Raw genomic sequence first — 20612 nt, forward strand, 5'->3', positions numbered from 1 at the left:
TAATCTTTATATTATAAATATATAATGGTGAGGTATATATACTTTCACATAAAATATGTTTGTAAATAATCATCTACACTTCAGAAGAAATATCGATGTCAACAGTCATAATACTATAATTATATGCATCTATCCTACAACCCTTCTTTAGAACGATAGGGACCTAATATTCTTTCAAACGTTTGTTACCTTTCAATGCTCAAACGACCTACGACGAATTGCTTCCAGGAAGGTTCTTTCACATAAACTTTGTAGAATCTCACAGGTATGCCATTCGCTCCAGGTGCCTCACGTGTGAGCGGAACACTTTTCTTAACATCTGCCATTTTGGCGATTTTGAAGTCATTGAAAAGGAGTGTCCTTATTACAGTCTTCCACAGTGCAACAGTATCGGAAGAGCGAATTTAGTATTTCTGCCTTCTCTCTGCAATCGTTGTCTTCGGTGCCAATATGGTCACTGACCGATCGAACAGTGGTTTTTTGAATGTTGCTGGACGGCTCCGTTTAAAATATTATTAAATCACATTTAAATATGCCTCATCGATGACCCCTTAATAAAAAATTCAGCGAACTGCAAAAAAAAAAAAAAAATAAATAAATAAATAAAAAATAAAAAAATAATAATTTAATAATGGAACAAAGTCAGTGCAAGTATTTCTCTTTTACTACAGAGCTTGACGTTTCTAAACAGTTTTCCTTTGCTTCTGACGAACGAAAAGTTTTGAGCAAAACAAACTTCTTCACCTTGTTTTCAGATTTACGAGGGCGTGCTGAGAAGTATTGCCTCCATTTTTTTTAATGCGAAAACACTCAATGCTCTCTAAATAAAAAAAATGTTTTTGACGTTCTACATCCTAATTCGGCATGTCTACATGCTTATTTCTCAACATAGTCATCCGGGTAACGAACATATTTCTCCCAACGAGAAACCAGTTTGTTGATACCATCACTGTAGAATGTTATACCCTACTGACGGAACCACAACCTCACCTCTGCTTTCACCGCTTCATCACTATCAAAGTGAAGTCCTCGAAAGTGTTGTTTAAGTTTTGGAAACAGATGAAAACCGGAAGGGGCCAAGTCGGGACTGAATGGAGGATTATCGATGACAGTGAACCCCAGGCGTCGGATTGTTACAAATGGCACAGCGCTCGTATGCGGTCCGGCATTGTCATACCGTAGGAGAGGGTGCTCAGTGTGTGGACGAATTATTCCAAGTCGAAAGTCGATTACAGCACACCATTTCTCACTCACGACATAGCTACGTTACATACCACAATGTAACACACTACAACTCAGAGCCCACTAGCGACGGAGGGATGCAAATGTGTAAACATGGAGAACACAGCTGTAGAGTGTCAATAGTGTTTGTTTTATTTAAAACGCTTGAAGAGCGCTCACTTAAAAAAATTGGAGGCATCGCTTGTCGGCACGCACTCGTAGCTTTTTTGTCTTTCAACATTTTATATCGTTCCGTAAATGGTAAAATATTTTGCTCTTTAAATTATTCGTCCTTTCATGGGTTGCAGGAAATATTAATGAAGAGTAAGACCCATGAAAAAGGTAGCTGTAGTACAAAGGTCAAAAAACATCTACACAACCATAAACATACCTACAATCACTACAAAGTGTATGAAACACTCCCTTATTGAACCACCGTTATTGACTAATTGATATAGCCTAACAGTTGACCGTGTGCAACTGATAAAGGCTGATCGGTTAATGGTTCTATATATATTGTCTAAACAGCATGAATGAGGCAGTTACTCCCTTCGTCTGACAAAGTAATAATGGTAACCCATCACAGGTCGCCTACTAATGGAGCGTCACACGCCAATATTCTTCATGTGGCACTGAATACACAATCGTCACTGGAATCCAAATCGTGGGTGTCCGGCGCGGTTGTCGCGCAATCACGGTGCACAAACGAACACTTAAACACATCAACAAATCACTTAGTTAATGCCATTTACGTATTTGCTGGAAGTCAGCACCGCGGCGTTGAGAGACACACATAGCCGTTAAACAATTGTGAATGCGGTCGGCCGTCCTGCCGAAATCCGCCCAGCTGCTTTAGGAGTCAACAACTTACTTGCTCGGAGTCTCAACACAGACTACTCTGGCGCACCGGACCCTCGACTACCGATAGTGCCTACTGCGACCTGCATGAGGCCAAAATACACTCCTGGAAATGGAAAAAAGAACACATTGACACCGGTGTGTCAGACCCACCATACTTGCTCCGGACACTGCGAGAGGGCTGTACAAGCAATGATCACACGCATGGCACAGCGGACACACCAGGAACCGCGGTGTTGGCTGTCGAATGGCGCTAGCTGCGCAGCATTTGTGCACCGCCGCCGTCAGTGTCAGCCAGTTTGCCGTGGCATACGGAGCTCCATCGCAGTCTTTAACACTGGTAGCATGCCGCGACAGCGTGGACGTGAACTGTATGTGCAGTTGACGGACTTTGAGCAATGACGTAGAGTGGGCATGCGGGAGGCCGGGTGGACGTACCGCCGAATTGCTCAACACATGGGGCGTGAGGTCTCCACAGTACATCGATGTTGTCGCCAGTGGTCGGCGGAAGGTGCACGTGCCCGTCGACCTGGGACCGGACCGCAGCGACGCACGGATGCACGCCAAGACCGTAGGATCCTACGCAGTGCCGTAGGGGACCGCACCGCCACTTCCCAGCAAATTAGGGACACTGTTGCTCCTGGGGTATCGGCGAGGACCATTCGCAACCGTCTCCATGAAGCTGGGCTACGGTCCCGCACACCGTTAGGCCGTCTTCCGCTCACGCCCCAACATCGTGCAGCCCGCCTCCAGTGGTGTCGCGACAGGCGTGAATGGAGGGACGAATGGAGACGTGTCGTCTTCAGCGATGAGAGTCGCTTCTGCCTTGGTGCCAATGATGGTCGTATGCGTGTTTGGCGCCGTGCAGGTGAGCGCCACAGTCAGGACTGCATACGACCGAGGCACACAGGGCCAACACCCGGCATCATGGTGTGGGGAGCGATCTCCTACACTGGCCGTACACCACTGGTGATCGTCGAGGGGACACTGAATAGTGCACGGTACATCCAAACCGTCATCGAACCCATCGTTCTACCATTCCTAGACCGGCAAGGGAACTTGCTGTTCCAACAGGACAATGCACGTCCGCATGTATCCCGTGCCACCCAACGTGCTCTAGAAGGTGTAAGTCAACTACCCTGGCCAGCAAGATCTCCGGATCTGTCCCCCATTGAGCATGTTTGGGACTGGATGAAGCGTCGTCTCACGCGGTCTGCACGTCCAGCACAAACGCTGGTCCAACTGAGGCGCCAGGTGGAAATGGCATGGCAAGCCGTTCCACAGGACTACATCCAGCATCTCTACGATCGTCTCCATGGGAGAATAGCAGCCTGCATTGCTGCGAAAGGTGGATATACACTGTACTAGTGCCGACATTGTGCATGCTCTGTTGCCTGTGTCTATGTGCCTGTGGTTCTGTCAGTGTGATCATGTGATGTATCTGACCCCAGGAATGTGTCTATAAAGTTTCCCCTTCCTGGGACAATGAATTCACGGTGTTCTTATTTCAATTTCCAGGAGTGTACATTGTTCTCTATACGTAAGGGGCTGTTGACCCCTATACATGCACATGTTCAAGTTATCAAAGCAGCGCATCTGCCGTGTATGGTTCATCAGAGGGAGTATGGAAAAGTGACGCCCTAAAACCTCTTTCCAAATGTGTCTCACGTAAGTCAACCACACGAAGCATGTTCAGAAAGCAGCATACTGTGCCCATACCGGACTGTGGTTTCTTTTTGTATTTTGAGGGTTGGCAACACCAGATTGTAGAGGGGGATCCCCTGACCAGAGCGAGCATCGAAGGAACACGGTACCCAATAAACTCATGTTGTAGTGTCCAATTGCTTGAAAGGTGTCGGTAAGAAATACCACCAAGTGCAAGCCATGTGCTGTGGTGCGCTTCCTAGTCGTCTAGATAATAACACTGCCCCTTTTACCGCAAACATATTCCAGTACTACATCCAGTATATTGCGCTTGGTTCTTTTATCCCATCTCCGGTGATGAATATTTTTAATAGCGCCCTGGGAGTCGAGCACAATTAATATCTGTAAGAAGGGAGTTGAAGATACCAACTTCAGTGTTTCCAAAATTTCAACTAGCTCTGCCGGAGAAAACTGAAGTGGTTTACGTAGTTTTGCTGAGAAATAATTGTTAAGAAAAAAAATCGGTACCTAGCGCCGTTTTCGAATTAATTACTCGTAGCATTGAACGTCTACATCTACATCTACATGGATACTATGCAAATCACATTTAAGTGCCTGGCAGAGGGTTCATTGAACCACCTTCACAATTCTCTATTAGTCCAATTTCGTATAGCGCGCGGAAAGAACGAACACCTATATATTTTCTTGCGGGCTCTGATTTCCCTTGTTTTATAATGGGATCGTTTCTCCTTATGTAGGACGGCGTCAAAAAAATATTTTCGCATTCAGAGGAGAAAGTTGGTGATTGGAATTCCGTGAGAAGATTCCGCCGCAATGAAAAACGCCTTTGTTTTAATTATGTCTATCCCTAATCTTGTATCATTTCAGACACTCTCTCCCCTATTTCCCCATAACACAAAAAGTGCTGCCCTTCTTTGAACTTTTTCGATGTACTCAGTCAATCATATCTGCCACTGATCCCAAACTTCGCAGCGTTATTCTAAAAAGAGGACAGGGGCAGGGAGTCCACCTGTTGTGTGTGCATTTCCACGCTGGCATGCGTTATAATGAGGATTTGGAAATACCGTATGCAAGCTACATGCCTTAGGTGAAGAGCCAATGGCAAGAGAGCTGCTAACATCTCTCAATAAATGTTCCATGGATATTATGCGGCATTACAACCTCTAATTCCTAATAGACCGTGGTTTACGGGAAAATATTTGGACTGGTCAACAATTTATACCACCATTAGACTTCGTTTACTGCACGCCTCTTACCTTTTATATCTACACAGAATCAACGTTCTGCTACATCGGAGCCTGATTAGGAGTTGGAAGCTGATGTAAACCACGTCTTGTTTTCATGTCCCAAATTTAACTGTGAAAGTTCAGAATTTCAGAAAACATCGATGAGTATCGGGTAGCACCTCCCTCAGGCAGCTTCCGTTTAATGTACTAAAGACATTTTCCATTATAAAGTGGGTGGGTGTACTAGTAAAAGCGAAAATTTTGCAGGATTTAATAGTAAACATATCTCATTTTTATACACTGCTTGTGATTAAATTTAAGAATCAGTGTGAAGTAATAACACAAAAATCTCTAGTTTAATGATAATGGTTCAAAATTTTACTGAGCCAAAAATTGTCGCTACTTGAGCTCTGAAATCTGTAAATCTGCATTTATCTATTTTGACTGTGCAGTTAAGCGCACAACGTAAACGAGTGTTTTAGATGGCTAAATAGAGTACCATCTCTGTAGGTCAAATAAAGACCTGTATACTACTTCCTCGTACAGCATGCGAAAAGAGACACGAGAAAACCAAGTAAATTACAGCTTTTACGGAGGTTCATCGGATTTCGTGCCACCCACCGCACGTGGAAAACGAAAAAGGGCACTCGTAATGGTAGCAAAAGTTCCCAGCGCCATACACCGTGACGTAGCTTGCGATGTACGGATGCAGATTAAAGTACCGTGCACTAAATAACTAAATAATAAGTTTGAAGTCTCGCGTGAACACCGTGACGCGGGTGAAATACGGTCCCCTGTACCGACAAGGGGCTTAGAGCGCTCAGAATCGCACGAAAATGTGCTCAGAATATTAATCGCTCAAAAACACACAAAAAGACAACAAAATATTGATCAACTTTTGATGCGTACTTTTTTAGTGAACGTAAAGCTCTACATGAGAAGGATCGTTGATTTTGTTACACTACGCTATGAAAACCGACAACTAAAGTTACACGACTATCATTTCATCATCAGACTTCATTCTGTGCTATGTAATCAACTTTATGCGCTGCAGTATTACGTAAGTCATAAGATGCTAGGTGAAAGGAAGGTTATGACCATGACATGCCAGTATTACCGATCGAAAATGCAATCAGTGTGGTGTCCGATAAAGGATTGCTGTAATGCAGAAGTGATTTTCGATGTGGAAAAGCCGCTTTAGGCAGATGTGCATACTGTTCTGTTCCACTGTACTTTAAGAACTTCATTGGCATCCCACATGTTCCACTTTGAAGACTAAACAGCTGTGCAGGTCGGCAGAAAAAGTTTGCTGTTCACGTAGCGCAATTATTCCAAGCAGAGGGCAATATAAAACAACAAATGACGACATTGATAGCTGTGCGTTTTTGATCCTACTGTATCAATATTTTGTTTCTTCGCGCTACCAAAGTTCCTCAAATGGTTCAAATGGCTCTGAGCACTATGGGATTTAACTCCTGAGTTCATCAGTCCCCTAGAACTTAGAACTAATTAAACCTGACAAACCTAAGGACATCACACACATCCATGCCCGAGACAGGATTCGACCCTGCGACCGTATCGGTCACGCGGTTCCAAACTGTAGCGCCTAGAACCGCTCGGCCACTCCGGCCGGCCAAAGTTCCTCCCTTACATCTTGAAGAGGTCATCATTCAAATGTCTCTCCTTGTAAGTCCTGTAGTTTTGTATGCGAATTCCTCAAACTACACCATTTGCGCTGAGCGATTTATATTCTAACGAGAAGACCACAGCACATCGGAGTTTTGTATTTCTTTCGGGAGTCAAGTATCAATCCCACACAGCCGTCCGATGCAACTATCAAAAATTATTGAGAAAATCGACTCTGAAGTCTTACCGAGCGTATTCAGTACCATAGGTTAGGGTCGATCTTTCGTCAGGTATCATGACTCTGCATGGAACGCTTGCTTGTGACGTGGGCGGAGGAGGTTCGATTCCCAGCGGCGGTAAATTTTTAAACAAAGCTACGTATTCTACGCGTATTTCCGTGAAGAAAAAAGTACATAGATACGAGAAAAATTTAATTTTTAATGTTTTTTTAATGCAAACGATTTTTATTATCACACTTTTATAAAATATCGGTAATTAATAATTCACATTTGCAGTGAAAGCATAACAAACGAAGCAAGAGTTAAATCAGTGATCTGGTGATTACCAGTCTAAACCACTATGTAATCGTATTTTTTTCCACCTTTATGCATTTCACGCTTCATGGAAACGCTCGTAAGACATGTATTTTTGTTTAGAAGTTTGGCCCGTTCAGGAATCGAACATGGACCTGCCACGTGGTAGGAAAACACTTTACCACAGAGTCACGATAGTTGTCGAAACACGGACGCTACTTTAAGGTCTTAAAGGTACTCGGAAAACTTAAAAGTCGATTTTCTTTAGAATTTTCTAGCGCTGGATCGGCTTCCTTTGAGCGATTCATATTTGAGTTACGAACATCAAGTACCACAAGTACGAAACATTGGCCAGGTGTGAGAAGGACTCGCGCATTCAGGGTTCTGTACACACGATGTTATGTATAGAGACAGTTCATTCCGGGACTCGAGAATGTCGATCATTTTTGCCTGTTATCTACATTGATACTGTTAAGATGCTGATGCCCGGGATGCCAAGATTTTTCGAGAATATTTTAGTTTCAGTAACATAAATGTGACATAAAATCATGCAAGAGGCAGGCGACCATTATTGTAATAATAAGTAGTTCTGCATTCAGGCTGAATGGCAATGGTAAAACTCAAACATCAGGCAAGAAATGACTTCATTGCTCATATGACGCGTTTCGGAACTTATCCATCATCAGATATCCAGCACCGATTACTGCAAGTAGATATGGCGTTTCACGTTCTGTGTGAAACAAACATTCGCGGAGTAGTTTGCGTGCAACAATCGCTCCTGAATATCTGACTATGTATAGATTACGAAAAGCGTCATATGACTCATTCCCTTCCTGGTGTTTGATTTTACCACTGCCATCCAGTAAGCCTGAATGCAGAACTAATGACTGTTCTAATTTCAAGTTTTATATCGGAAGACAAATGACAAAATTAATATTTTTAGCCTGGTTTAATTAGATTAACGATTTTCGGATTTTCCATTTACTTATACTGATAAACCTTGCTTCTTACCAAATTTGATGACTGTAGGTCAACGGTAACTACCATATAGTTTTTGATGGGTGAGTTTACGAGTATCAAAATACGTGACATAAATGACCGTACGTTTTCACTGCACTGACTTACAAGGTAACGTTTATTTTACCGCCAAGGGACCAAAGGCCTCAGTATCTGACATAAAATTTCAACACGATGTGTCTACCCGTTCCTCAGAAAAAGGGGTCTTAACGGGCTGTCAGACAGTCTGATAACGAATGACATTTTTTATTTCAAAATCTTAAACATGGCTGCGAAACAGCAACTCTGTAGATCTGAAGAGGTTGAAAAATCAGCCAACCAGTTTGCAAAACAAAGGTTTAGTAGCCCGTGACCGAGGTTTCGATATTTTTAAAAGCATCTTCTCCAGAAGGAGTGGGTCTTGTTACATCATATGATGGTACATTAGATTAGATGAAGCCGAGCGTCTCTTCTCAAGTATATAAATTTGACGAAACAAGAATCATCCTAAGCCACTGCTTTAGATAGCAGCCGGATTACACATATCACAGTTCAGAATGAATGCTCACGAGTAAATTCCTACAGGTTTAGACTCTCGTCAACATAAAATTGTTACAGGATTCACAGGATACGTGCACATCATGCCAGAGACTAAGTCCAACTGGCTGCCATCTAAAGAGATGGCTTGGGATTATTCTTGATTTGTCAATTTTATATATGACAAGAGCCGCTCGGCTTCATCTAATCTAATGTACTACCATGTAATGTAACAAGACTCACTCCTTCTGGAGAAGATATTTTTAAAAATATTGAAACCTAGGTCAAGGGTTAATAAACCTTTGCTTTGAAACTGGTTTGATTATTTTTCAACCTCTTCAAAAGTCTTTTCATGTGACATAATTAGAAATTTAGAGGTTTCGTATTTTTTTTTCTTTTGGCGGCACTGTGAAATCTTGCATGATTCTAGGCGGACGGAAAGTACCCTATCGGTTTCGATGAGTGAGATTGCGAGTATTATAATATGTGACATAAACGGCAGTATGTCTTGATTGCATTGACTTAGAAGTTTCCATTTCTTTACACCATCAAGGGGGTGTTATCGTGCCTCTGCTACGTGGTTATCGTCGCCGTTGGTGGCGCAGTGTTCCTGTGTACAAGTCATTGAAAGCAATAGACACTGACTTGGCAGGCCAATTCGATAAGCAGCAGCTTATTGGTGGTCCAAATGTTCTTCGTGGACTATGAATGCAGCTCACGTGTGATGTTTTTGCTGTGTTTGGAGGCAGTACATGGCTGACCTTGGCTGTTGTATGGGGGAATCATACATACTATGGTAGACTTGAAGCTTTGCCTGATGCAAACATTTTGGCTTGGAAGACCTGGAGTATAGCGCAGAGTACAGGTCTACTCGATAAGGTTCCCTATGGTACTTTGGTGCCAGAAAAGCCTTTCAACTTGTCTACAATTAGAAAGAAGAAGCTAAATGCAGACGAGTATCTGTTTGTATGCGCAAAACTAGGTACCAACAATTGTAAAATAAAGAATACTGGTGACTGTGTGTTGTATTATAGACAATAAAATTTCATTATCTCCTTGTTTGGGGGAGGAGACCAAACAGCGAGGTCATCGGTCTCATCGAATTAGGGAAGGACGGGGAAGGAAGTCTGCCGTGAATTCAAAAACCATCCCGGAATTTGCATGGAGCGATTTAGGGAAATCACGGGAAACCTAAATCAGGATGGGCGGACGCGGGAGTCAACCGTCATCCTCCCGATAGTGAGTCCAGTGTACTAGCCGCTCTGTTCTTCAAGGGACTATACAGTTCAGTTGTTGTTGTTATTATGGTCTTCAGTCCTCAGACTGGTTTAATGCAGCTCTCCATGCTACTCTACCCTATACAAGCTTCTTCATCTCCCAGTACTTACTGCAACCTACCTCCTTCTGAATCTGCTTAGTGTATTCATCTCTTGGTATCCCTCTACGATTTTTACCCTCCACGCTGTCCTCCAATAGTAAATTTGTGAGCCCTTGATGCCGCAGAACATGTCCTACCAACCGGTCCCTTCTTCTTGTCAAGTTGTGCTACAAACACCTCTTCTCCCCAATTTACTTCAGTACCTACTCATTAGTTATGTGATCTACCCATCCAATCTTCAGCATTCTCCTGTAGCACCACATTTCGAAAGCTTCTATTTTATTCTTGTCCAAACTGTTTATCGTCCATGTTTCACTTCCATACATGGCTACACTCCATACAAATACTTTCAGAAACGACTTCTTGATACTTAAATCTATACTCGATGTTTCTTCTTCAGAAACGCTTTCCTTGCCATTGCCAGTCTACATTTTGTATCTTCTCTACTTCGACCATCATCAGTTATTTTGCTCCCCAAATAGCAAAACTCCTTTACTACTTTAAGTGTCTCATTTCCTAATCTAATTCCCTCAGCATCACCCAACTTTATTCGACTACATTCCATTATCCAAGTTTTGATTTTGTTGATGTTCACCTTATATCCTCCTTTCAAGACACTGTCCATCCCGTTCAACTGCTCTCCCAAGTCCTTTGCTATCTCTGACAGAATTACAATGTCACCGGCGAAACTAAAAGTTTTTATTTCTTCTCCATGGATTTTAATACCTACTCCGAAATTTTCTTTTGTTTCCTTTACTGCTTGCTCAATATACAGATTGAATAACATAGGGGAGAGGCTACAACCCTGTCTCACTCCCTACCCAACAACTACTTCCCTTTCATGCCCCTCGACTCTGCCATCTGGTTTCTGTACAAATTGTAAATACCTTTCGCTCCCTGTATTTTACCCCTGGCACCTTTAGAATTTGAAAGAGAGTATTCAGTTAACATTTCCAAAAGCTTTCTCTAAGTCTACAAATGCTAGAAACGTAGGTTTGCCTTTCCTTAATCTTTCTTCCAAGATACGTCTTAGGGTCAGTATTGCCTCACGTGTTCCAACATTTCTATGGAATCCAAACTGATCTTCCCCGAGGTCGGCTTCTACCAGTTTTTCCATTAGTCTGTAAAGAATTCGCGTTTGTATTTTGCAGCTGTGACTTATTAAACCGATAGTTTGGTAATTTCCACATCTGTCAACACCTGCTTTCTTTGGGATTGGAATTATTATATTCTTCTTGAAGTCTGAGGGAATTTCGCCTGTCCCTACATCTTGCTCACCAAATGGTAGAGCTTTGTCAGGACTGGCTCTCCCAAGGCTGTCAGTACTTCTAATGGAATGTTGTCTACTCCCGGGGCCTCGTTTCGACTTAGGTCTTTCAGTGCTCTGTCAAACTCTTCACGCAGTATCTTATCTCCCATTTCAACTTCATCTACCTCCTCTTCCATTTCCATAATACTGTCCTCAAGAACATCGCCCCTGTATGGACCCTCTATATACTCCTTCAACCTTTCTTCTTTCCCTTCTTTGCTTAGAACTGGGTTTCCATTTGAGCTCTTGATATTCATACAAGTGGTTCTCTTTTCTCCAAAGGTGTCTTTAATTTTCCTGTAGGCAGTATCTATCTTACCCCTCGTGAGATAAGCCTCTACACCCTTACATTTGTCCTCTAGCCATCCCTGCTTAGCCGTTTTGCACTTCCCGTCGATCTCATTTTTGAGACGTTTGTATTCCTTTTTGCCTGCTTCACTTACTGCTTTTTTGTACTTTCTCCTTTCATCAATTAAATTCAGTATCTCTTCTGTTACCCAAGGATTTCTACTAGCTCTCGTCTTTTCACCTACTTGATCCTCTGTTGTCTTCACTGCTTCATCCTTCAGAGTTAACCATTATTCTTCTACTGTATTTCTTTCCCACATTTGTGACAATTGTTTACTTATGCTCTCCCTGAAACTCTGTACAACCTCTGGTTTAGTCAGTTTATCCAGGTACCATCTCCTTCAATTCCCACCTTTATGCAGTTTCTTCAGTTTGAATCTACAGTTCATAACAAATAGATTGTGGTCAGAGCCCACATCTGCCCCTGGAAATGTCTTACAATTTAACACCTGGTTCCTAAATCTCTGTCTTGCCATTATATAATCTGTCTGATACCTTCTAGTATCTCCAGGATTCATCCATGTGTACAACCTTCTTTTATGATTTTTGAACCAAGTGTTAGCTATGATTAAGTTATGCTCTGTGCAAATGTGACATAAATTTCAGCTTGATACGACTAGTCGTTCCTGAGCAAAATGATTTTTGACTGTCAGACGGACAGACACACGCGCAACATATTAGTTTACAAGGTTTCCTGTTTTTACTGACTGAGGAAGGGAAACTTGAAAATTACCAAATTGTGGTCGATGCGTGGCCTCATGATGTTTCCATTTTATTGTGGTTCTGAGCGTTTGCGGTCACACACGCTTGCCTTGTCAGTGCAGCGTAATGTCGCGTTCGTCACAAGAGGCTGTTTGCGTAGGCGCGGCAGAGATTGGCGAGCACTAATGACGTAACTGCAGCTAGACGTAACTGGACCCTCCGACGCGCGCGGATGAGACGGGTAGAGTGTGGGAGGTGTCGGGAGCGGCGTGCGTCACTAAGGCGCCGCAAGCACCCACGCACGCACACACACGCGCGCGCACACACACACACACGGCCGTGTGTAAGCGACACGGGGGGACACGCGCCGCCAAGCGAGGCCTGGCGCCCCGTCTCCCCTTACAGCCGCGTGTCGAAATGTCACTCCAAACACTCTTCAGGGCGACACCGCCCGGCAGGCATACGCGTCACGGATCCGCACTTACGTCTGTTCTGACGCACTGCTGCAGACTCTCACAGACCTTGCGAAAATGTCCTCACTAGGTCTCAGGGCCAGTTCTGGGTCGCACACGGCCCCCGTTCTTCAGTATACACTCATGCTCATAAATTAAGGATAACGCTGATACATGATGAAACAACGCTCTGGTGGGCGGTTTGCGGGTTTAAATCACCTCGGGGTATGACCTTGCGGTGCATTTGACCTGCGGTCGTCTCTCGGTGGCGTTGGCAGCAGTGCACATACGCAGAGGTGTGTTGGTGCATGTCAGAGTACGGTGCAGCGAGTAAGTGAGTAGACATTTTCAGACATGCTAATGGATACTGTGTATTGAAAATGTCTCAAAGAACACACATTGATGACGTTATGAGGGGTGGAATACTAGGGCGACTGGAGGCTGGTCAAAGACAGTAGGTCGAAACACGGGCCCTCCGTGTGACCTCAAGATTATGGCAACGATTCCAGCAGACAGAAAATGTTTCCAGGCGCTACAGTACGGGACGTCCACAGTGTACAACACCACAAGAAGACCTGTCTCTCACCATCAGTGCCCTCAGACGGCCATGGAGTACTGCAGGTAACCTTGCTCGGGACCTTACCGCAGCCACTGAAACAGTTGTCTCCAAACACACATTCTACAGACGACTGAACAGACATGGTTTATTCGCCTGGAGACCTGTTAGGTGCATTCCACTCACCCCTGGTCACAGGAGAGCCCGTCAAGAACACAGTACATGGTCATTGGAACAGTGGTCCCAGGTTATGTTCACAGACGAGTCCAGGTATAGTCTGAACAGTGGTTCTCGCCGGGTTTTCAACTGGCGTGAACCAGGAACCATATAGCAACCCCTTAATGTCCTTGAAGGGGATCTGTATGGAGGTCGTGGTTTGATGGTGTGGGGTGGGATTACGACTGGTGCAAGTACACCCCTGCATGTCTTTGACAGAGGAACAGTAACAGGTCAAGTGTATTGGGACCCCAATTTGCACCAGTATGTCCGTCTTGTCAGTGGTGCAGTGGATCTCACCTTCCTCCTGATGGATGATAACGCACGGCCCCACCGAGCTGCCATCGTGAAGGAGTACCTTGAAACAGAAGTTACCAGGCAAATGGAGTGGTCTGCCTATTCTCCAGACCTAAGCCCCATCCAGCACGTCTGGGATGCTATCGGTCGACGTATCGCTGCACGTTTTCAAATCCCTACCACATTTCAGAACCTCCGACAGCCACTGGTGCAAGAATGAGAGGCTAAACCCCAAATGCTGTTCGATCACCAGATCCAGATTATGCCAACCCGTTGTGCGGCCTGTGTACGTGTGCATGGTGATCATATCCCATATTGATGTCGGGTAACATGCGCAGGAAAAAGTGGCGTTTTGTAGCACATGTGTTTCGGGACGGTTTGCTCAACTTATCACCAATACCGTGGACTTACAGATCTGTGTCGTTGCGTTTTCCCTATGTGTCTATACTACTGCCGCCAGTTTTGTGTAGTGCCACGTTGTGTGGCACCACATTCTTCAATTATCCTTAATTTATGAGCATTTATGAGCATTCAAGAACTGTCACTTTTGCCTGAAACTCTTTACTTATGCGATGTAATGAGTGCTATCGACAAGGAGTCGCAAGTTCGTTCCACACCTGTAGATGTCCAGAAGGCTTTTGACTCCGCTCCTCACAAGCAGCTTCTCATCAAACCAGTAAACCCACTTTTTTAGATTAAAATTAGGATTCTACTACCACCCAGAATAGAACGAAGTCAAATTAACAGAGGAGTCCCACAAGACGCTTAAGAATGCTTACATAAGTACGGTTACCTTACTTCATCAAAATATTAAAAGATTCAGTAATAACGTAGAAGAGCTTTATGTCTATTTGGAGAACTTAGAGAGCTCTCGAAAGACAGATATTCTGCGCCTATCTGAGCTCAACATAACCACAGGGTTACGTAACTTACATGTAAAACATTATACACAAGCATATTACTCTTGCAGAACTAATGTTGAGAAATTAGGAAATGTTACACATAGAGTGTTTTCTTTTTTTAACACGAGACAACTAAATATCTCGAAAACGACGAATCGCTTAAAAGAAAATGTTGTTGTAGTTGTTGTTCTTGTTGTGGTCTTCAGCCCAGAGACTGGTTTGATGCAGCTCTCCATGTTACTCTGTCCTATGAAGCTTCTTCATCTCCCAGTACCTACTGCAACCTACATCCTTCTGAATCTGTTTAGAATATTCATCTATTGATCTCCCTCCACGCTGCCCTGCAGTACTAAATTGGTGATACCTTGATGCCTCAGAATATGTCCTACCAACCGATCCCTTCTTCTAATCAAGTTGTGCCACAAATTTCTCTTCTCCTCAATTCTTTTCAGTACCTCATGATTATTTATGTGATCTGCCCATCTAATCTTCAGCATTCTTCTGTAGCACCACATTTCAAAAGCTTCTACTGTCTTCTTGTCTAAACTATTTATCACCCACGTTTCACTTCCATATGGTTACAAGCCGGCCTTGGTGGCCAAGCGGTTCTAGGCGCCACAGTCTGGAACCACGCGTCCGCTACAGTCGCAGGTTCAAATCCTGCCTCGGGCATGGATGTATGTGATGCCCTTAGGTTAGTTAGGTTTAAGTAGTTCTAAGTTCTACAGGACTGATGACCTCAGAAATTAAGTCACATAGTGCTCAGAGCCATTTGAACCATATGAACCATGGCTACACTCCATGCAAATACTTTCAGAAACGACTTCCTGACACTTAAATCTATACTCAATGTTAACAAATTTCTCTTCTTCAGAAACGGTTTCCTTGCCTTTGCCAGTCTGCATTTTATACCCTCTCTACTTCGACTATCATCAGTTATTTTTCTCCCCAAATAGGAAAACTCATTTACTGCTTTAAGCGTCTCATTTCCTAATCTAATTCCCCCTTCATCACCCGATTTAATTCGACTACATTCCATTATCCTCATTTTGCCTTTTTGATGTTCTTCTTATATCCTCCTTTCAAGACACTGTCCATTCCGTTCAGTTGCTCTTCCAAGTCCTTTGCTGTCTCTGACAGAATTACAATGTCATCGGCGAATCTCAAAGTTTTTATTTCTTCTCCATGGATTTTAATTCCTACTCCGAATTTTTGTTTTGTTTCCTTTACTGCTTGCTCAATATACAGATTGAACAACATCGGGGATAGGCTACAAACCTGTCTCACTCCCTTCCAAACCACTGCTTCCCTTTCATGCCCCTCGACTCTTATAACTGCCATCTGATTTCTGTACAAATTGTAAATAGTCTTCCGCTCCCTATATTTTACCCTGCCACCTTCAGAATTTGAAAGACAGTATTCCAGTCAACAGTGTCAAAAGCTTTCTCTAAGTCTACAAATGCTAGAAACGTAGGTTCGCGTTTCATTAATCTATTTTCTAAGATAAGTCGTAGTGTCAGTATTGCATCACGTGTTCCAACATTTCTACGGAATCCAAACTGATCTTCCCCGAGGTCGGCTTCTACCAGTTTTTCCATTCGTCTGTAAAGAATTCGTGTTAGTGTTTTGCAGCCGTGGCTTATTAAACTAATAGTTTGGTATTTTTCTCATCTGTTAACACCTGCTTTCTTTGGGATTGGAATTATATTCTTCTTGAAGTCTGAGGGTATTTTGTCTGTCTCATACATCTTGCTCACCAAATGGTAGAGTATTATTAGGCCTGGCTCTCCCAAGGCTATCAGTAGTTCTAATGGCATGTTGCGAACTCCCGGGGCCTTGTTTTGACTTAGGTCTTTCAGTGTTCTGTCAAACTCTTCACGCAGTATCATATCTCCCATTTCATCTTCATCTACCTACTCTTCCATTTCCATAATACTGTCCTCAAGAACATCGCCCCTGTATGGACCCTCTATATACTCCTTCCACCTTTATGCTTTCCCTTCTTTGCTTAGAACTGGGTTTCCATCTGAACTCTTGATACTGATGCAAGTGGTTTTCTTTTCTCGAAACGTCTCTTTAATTTTCCTGTATGCAATATTTATCTTACCCCTAGTGATATACGCCTCTACATCCTTACATCTGTCCTCTACCCATCCCTGCTTCGCCATTTTGTACTTCCAATCGATCTCATTTTTGAGACGTTTGTATTCCTTTTTGCTTGCTTCATTTACTACATTTTTGTATTTTCTCCTTTCATCAATTAAATTCAATATCTCTTCTGTTACCCAAGGATTTCTATTAGACCTCGTCTTTTTACCTACTTGATGCTCTGCTGCCTTCACTATTTCATCTCTCAAAGCTACCCATTCTTCTTCTACTCTACTTCTTTCCCCCATTCTTGTCAGCCGTTCCCTAATCCTCTCCCTGAAACTCTCTACAACATATGGTTCTGTCAGTTTATCCAGGTCCCATCTCCTTCAAATCCCACCTTTTTGCAGTTTCTTCAGTTTGAATCTACAGTTCATAACCAATAGATTGTGGTCAGAGTCCACATCTGCCCCTGGAAATGTCTTACACTTTAAAACCTGGTTCTTAAATCATTATATGATCTATCTGAATCCTTCCAGTATCTGTAGCCTTCTTCCATGTATACAACCTTCTCTCACGATTCTTGAACCAAGTGTTAGCTATGATTAAGTTATGCTCTGTGCAAAATTCTACCAGGCGGCTTCCTCTTTCATTCCTTACTCACATTCCATATTCACCTACTACGTTTCCTTGTCTCCCTTTTCCTACACTCGAATTCCAGTCACCCATGACTATTAAATATTCGTCTCCCTTCAGTATCTGAATAATTCCTTTTATCTCATCATACATTTCATCAATCTCTTCGTCATGTGCGGAGCTAGTTGGCATATGAACTTGTACTACAGTGGTAGGTGTGGGCTTTGTATCTATTTTGGCCACAATAATGTGTTCACTATGCTGTTTGTAGTAGCTTACCCGCATTCCTATTTTTTATTCATTATTAAACCTCCTCCTGCATTACCCCTATTTGATTTTGTATTTGTATCCCTGTATTCACCTGACCAAAAGTCTTGTTCCTCCTGCCACCGAACTTCACAAATTCCCACTAAATCTAGCTTCAACCTACCCATTTCCCTTTTTAAATTTTCTAACCTACCTGCCCGATTAAGGGATCTGACATTCCACGCTCCGACCCATAGAACACCAGTTTTATTTCTCCTGATAACAACGTCCTCCTGAGCAGTCCCCGCCCGGAGATCCGAATAGGGGACTATTGTACCTCCGGAATATTTTACCCAATAGGACGCCATCATCATTTAACCATAAAGTAAATCTGCATGCCCTCGGGAAAATTTACGGCTGTAGTTTCCCCTTGCTTTCAGCCGTTAAGAAAATGTTCTAGCTGAAAATTTTATACACTGAAGCGCCAAAGAAACCGGTATAGCCGTGCATATTCAAATACACAATACAGTACCTGTACAGGCAGAATACGGCGCTGTGTTCGGCAATGCTTATATACGACAAAAGTGTCTGCCGCAGTTGTTGATCGGTTACTCCTGCTACAATGGCAGGTTATCAATATTTAAGTGAGTTTGAACGTGGTGCTTTAGGCGCACGCCAGGTGGGACACAGCATCTCCGAAGTAGCGATGAAGTGGGAATTTTCCCGTACGACCGTCAACAGATATCAGAAATCCGGTAAAACATCAAACCTCCGACATCGCTGCGGCCGGATAAAGATTCCGCCCGATGACTGAAGAGAATCGTTCAATGTGACAGAAGTGCAACCCTTCCGAAATTTGCTGCACATTTCAGTGCTGGGCCACGAACAAGTGTCAGCGTGCGAACCGTTCAACGAAACATCATGAATATGGGCTTTCGGAGCCACTGGTGTAACTTTGATAACTGCACGACACAGAGCTTTACGCATCACCTGCGCCCATCAAAACCGAAATTGGACTAAAAAAATGGTTCAAATGGCTCTGAGCACTATGGGACTTAACTTCTGTGGTCATCAGTCCTCTAGAACTTAGAACTACTTAAACCTAACTAACCTAAGGACATCACACACATCCATGCCCGAGGCAGGATTCGAACCTGCGACCGTAGCAGTCGAAATTGGACTGTTGATAAGTGGAAACATGTTGCCAAGTCGGACTAGTCTCGTTTCAAATTGTACTGAGTGAATGGACGTGTACGGGTATGAAGACAACCTGGTAAATCCATGGACCCTGTATGTCAGCAGGAGACTGTTCAAGCTGGTGGAAGCCGTGTAATGGTGTAGGGCGTGTGCAGTTGGAGTGATATGGGACCCGTGATACGTCTGGTTACGACTCTGACAAGTGACACGTACGTAAGCATCCTCTTTGATCAACTGCATCCAATCATGTCCATTAAGCATTCCGACGGACTTGGGCAATTGCAGCAGGACAATGCGACAGTCCACATGTCCAGAATTGCTACAGAGTGGCTCCAGGAACAGTCTTCTGAGTTCAAAAACTTCCGCTGGCCACCAACCTCCCCAGAAAGAACAATACTGAGCATAAATGAGTGCCTTGCAACGTGCTGTTCAGAAGAGATTTCCACTCCCCCCACCCCTCTCGTACTCTTAGGGATCTATCGACAGCCCTGTAAGATTCATGGTGTCAATTCTCTCCAGACATTAGTCGAGTCCATGCCACGTCGTCCTGCGGCATTTCTGCGTGCTCGCGGGGGCCCTACATGATATTAGCCAGGTGTGCCAGTTTCTTCGGCTCTTCAGTTTATTATTAGGTTGGTGCATAGGTTCACAGCGTTTTTGTTTTGCATTTTGGTATTGGAGTTGCTATTGGTTTAGTTATCGAGTCCCATTTTTTATTTTTAGTTTACTGTTGCTCTTTGAGTTTGAATATTGTCTTTTAGTCAATTATAAATAGGGAGTGAAGCTATGGAAGCTAGAAAATGGAGCGTCAAGTGGAGAAATGGGAACATTCCTGACATATTCCTCTTTTTAAATTCAAAAGAGGGGAGACAGCAGCAGAAGCAGCCAGAAACATTGGCGCCGTGTATGCGGATAACGCCACTGGACAGAGCTCGGCAAGAAAATAGTTTTCTCTTTTTAAGGAGGATCGTCCTGATATCGGCGAGTCTCCATATTTTCAGGAAGACCTTCGGGGTCTGATGAAGATCGTTCAGATGCTTTAATCCACATGATCCACGTCATTGAATTCGATAACTGGCTAATGTGATGACTTGTGATCATTCCATCATCGTGCAATATTTGCATGCAATGGGAAAGGTTCAAAAATCAGGAGTATGGGTACCGCACGCTATAAGCCAAAATCACAAATATCTGCAGGTGGCCATATGTGCATCTCAGCTTCCCCGTCATCAATTGCCTAGTGTACAACACCAGCCATTCCTATCCTGTATCGTTACTGGTGACGAGAAATGGTGTCTTGTTGTTAACATAAAAATGGAACGAATGGTTGAGCCAAAACAAAGCAGCAGCTCTGCGTACAAAGACCTGCGCGCATCTACAAAAGATTGTGTTACGCGTCTAGTAAAACAGCGACGGTGTGGTGTACTATGGATTGATTCCCCGATGTGTAACCATCACTGCTGACATTTATTGTCAACAACTGACACTTCTTGGAGAAGCAGCGCAAGAACACTGACCAGGAAGACTGCGTGATGTGATGCTACTCCACGATAACGCCAGCCCGCATTCTGCTAGACTGACAAAATGCACTGTGATTCATTCCGCATCCACCTTGTTGATTTG

Source organism: Schistocerca cancellata, chromosome 7, assembly GCF_023864275.1.
Source record: "Schistocerca cancellata isolate TAMUIC-IGC-003103 chromosome 7, iqSchCanc2.1, whole genome shotgun sequence".
Taxonomy (NCBI): Eukaryota; Metazoa; Arthropoda; class Insecta; order Orthoptera; family Acrididae; genus Schistocerca; species Schistocerca cancellata.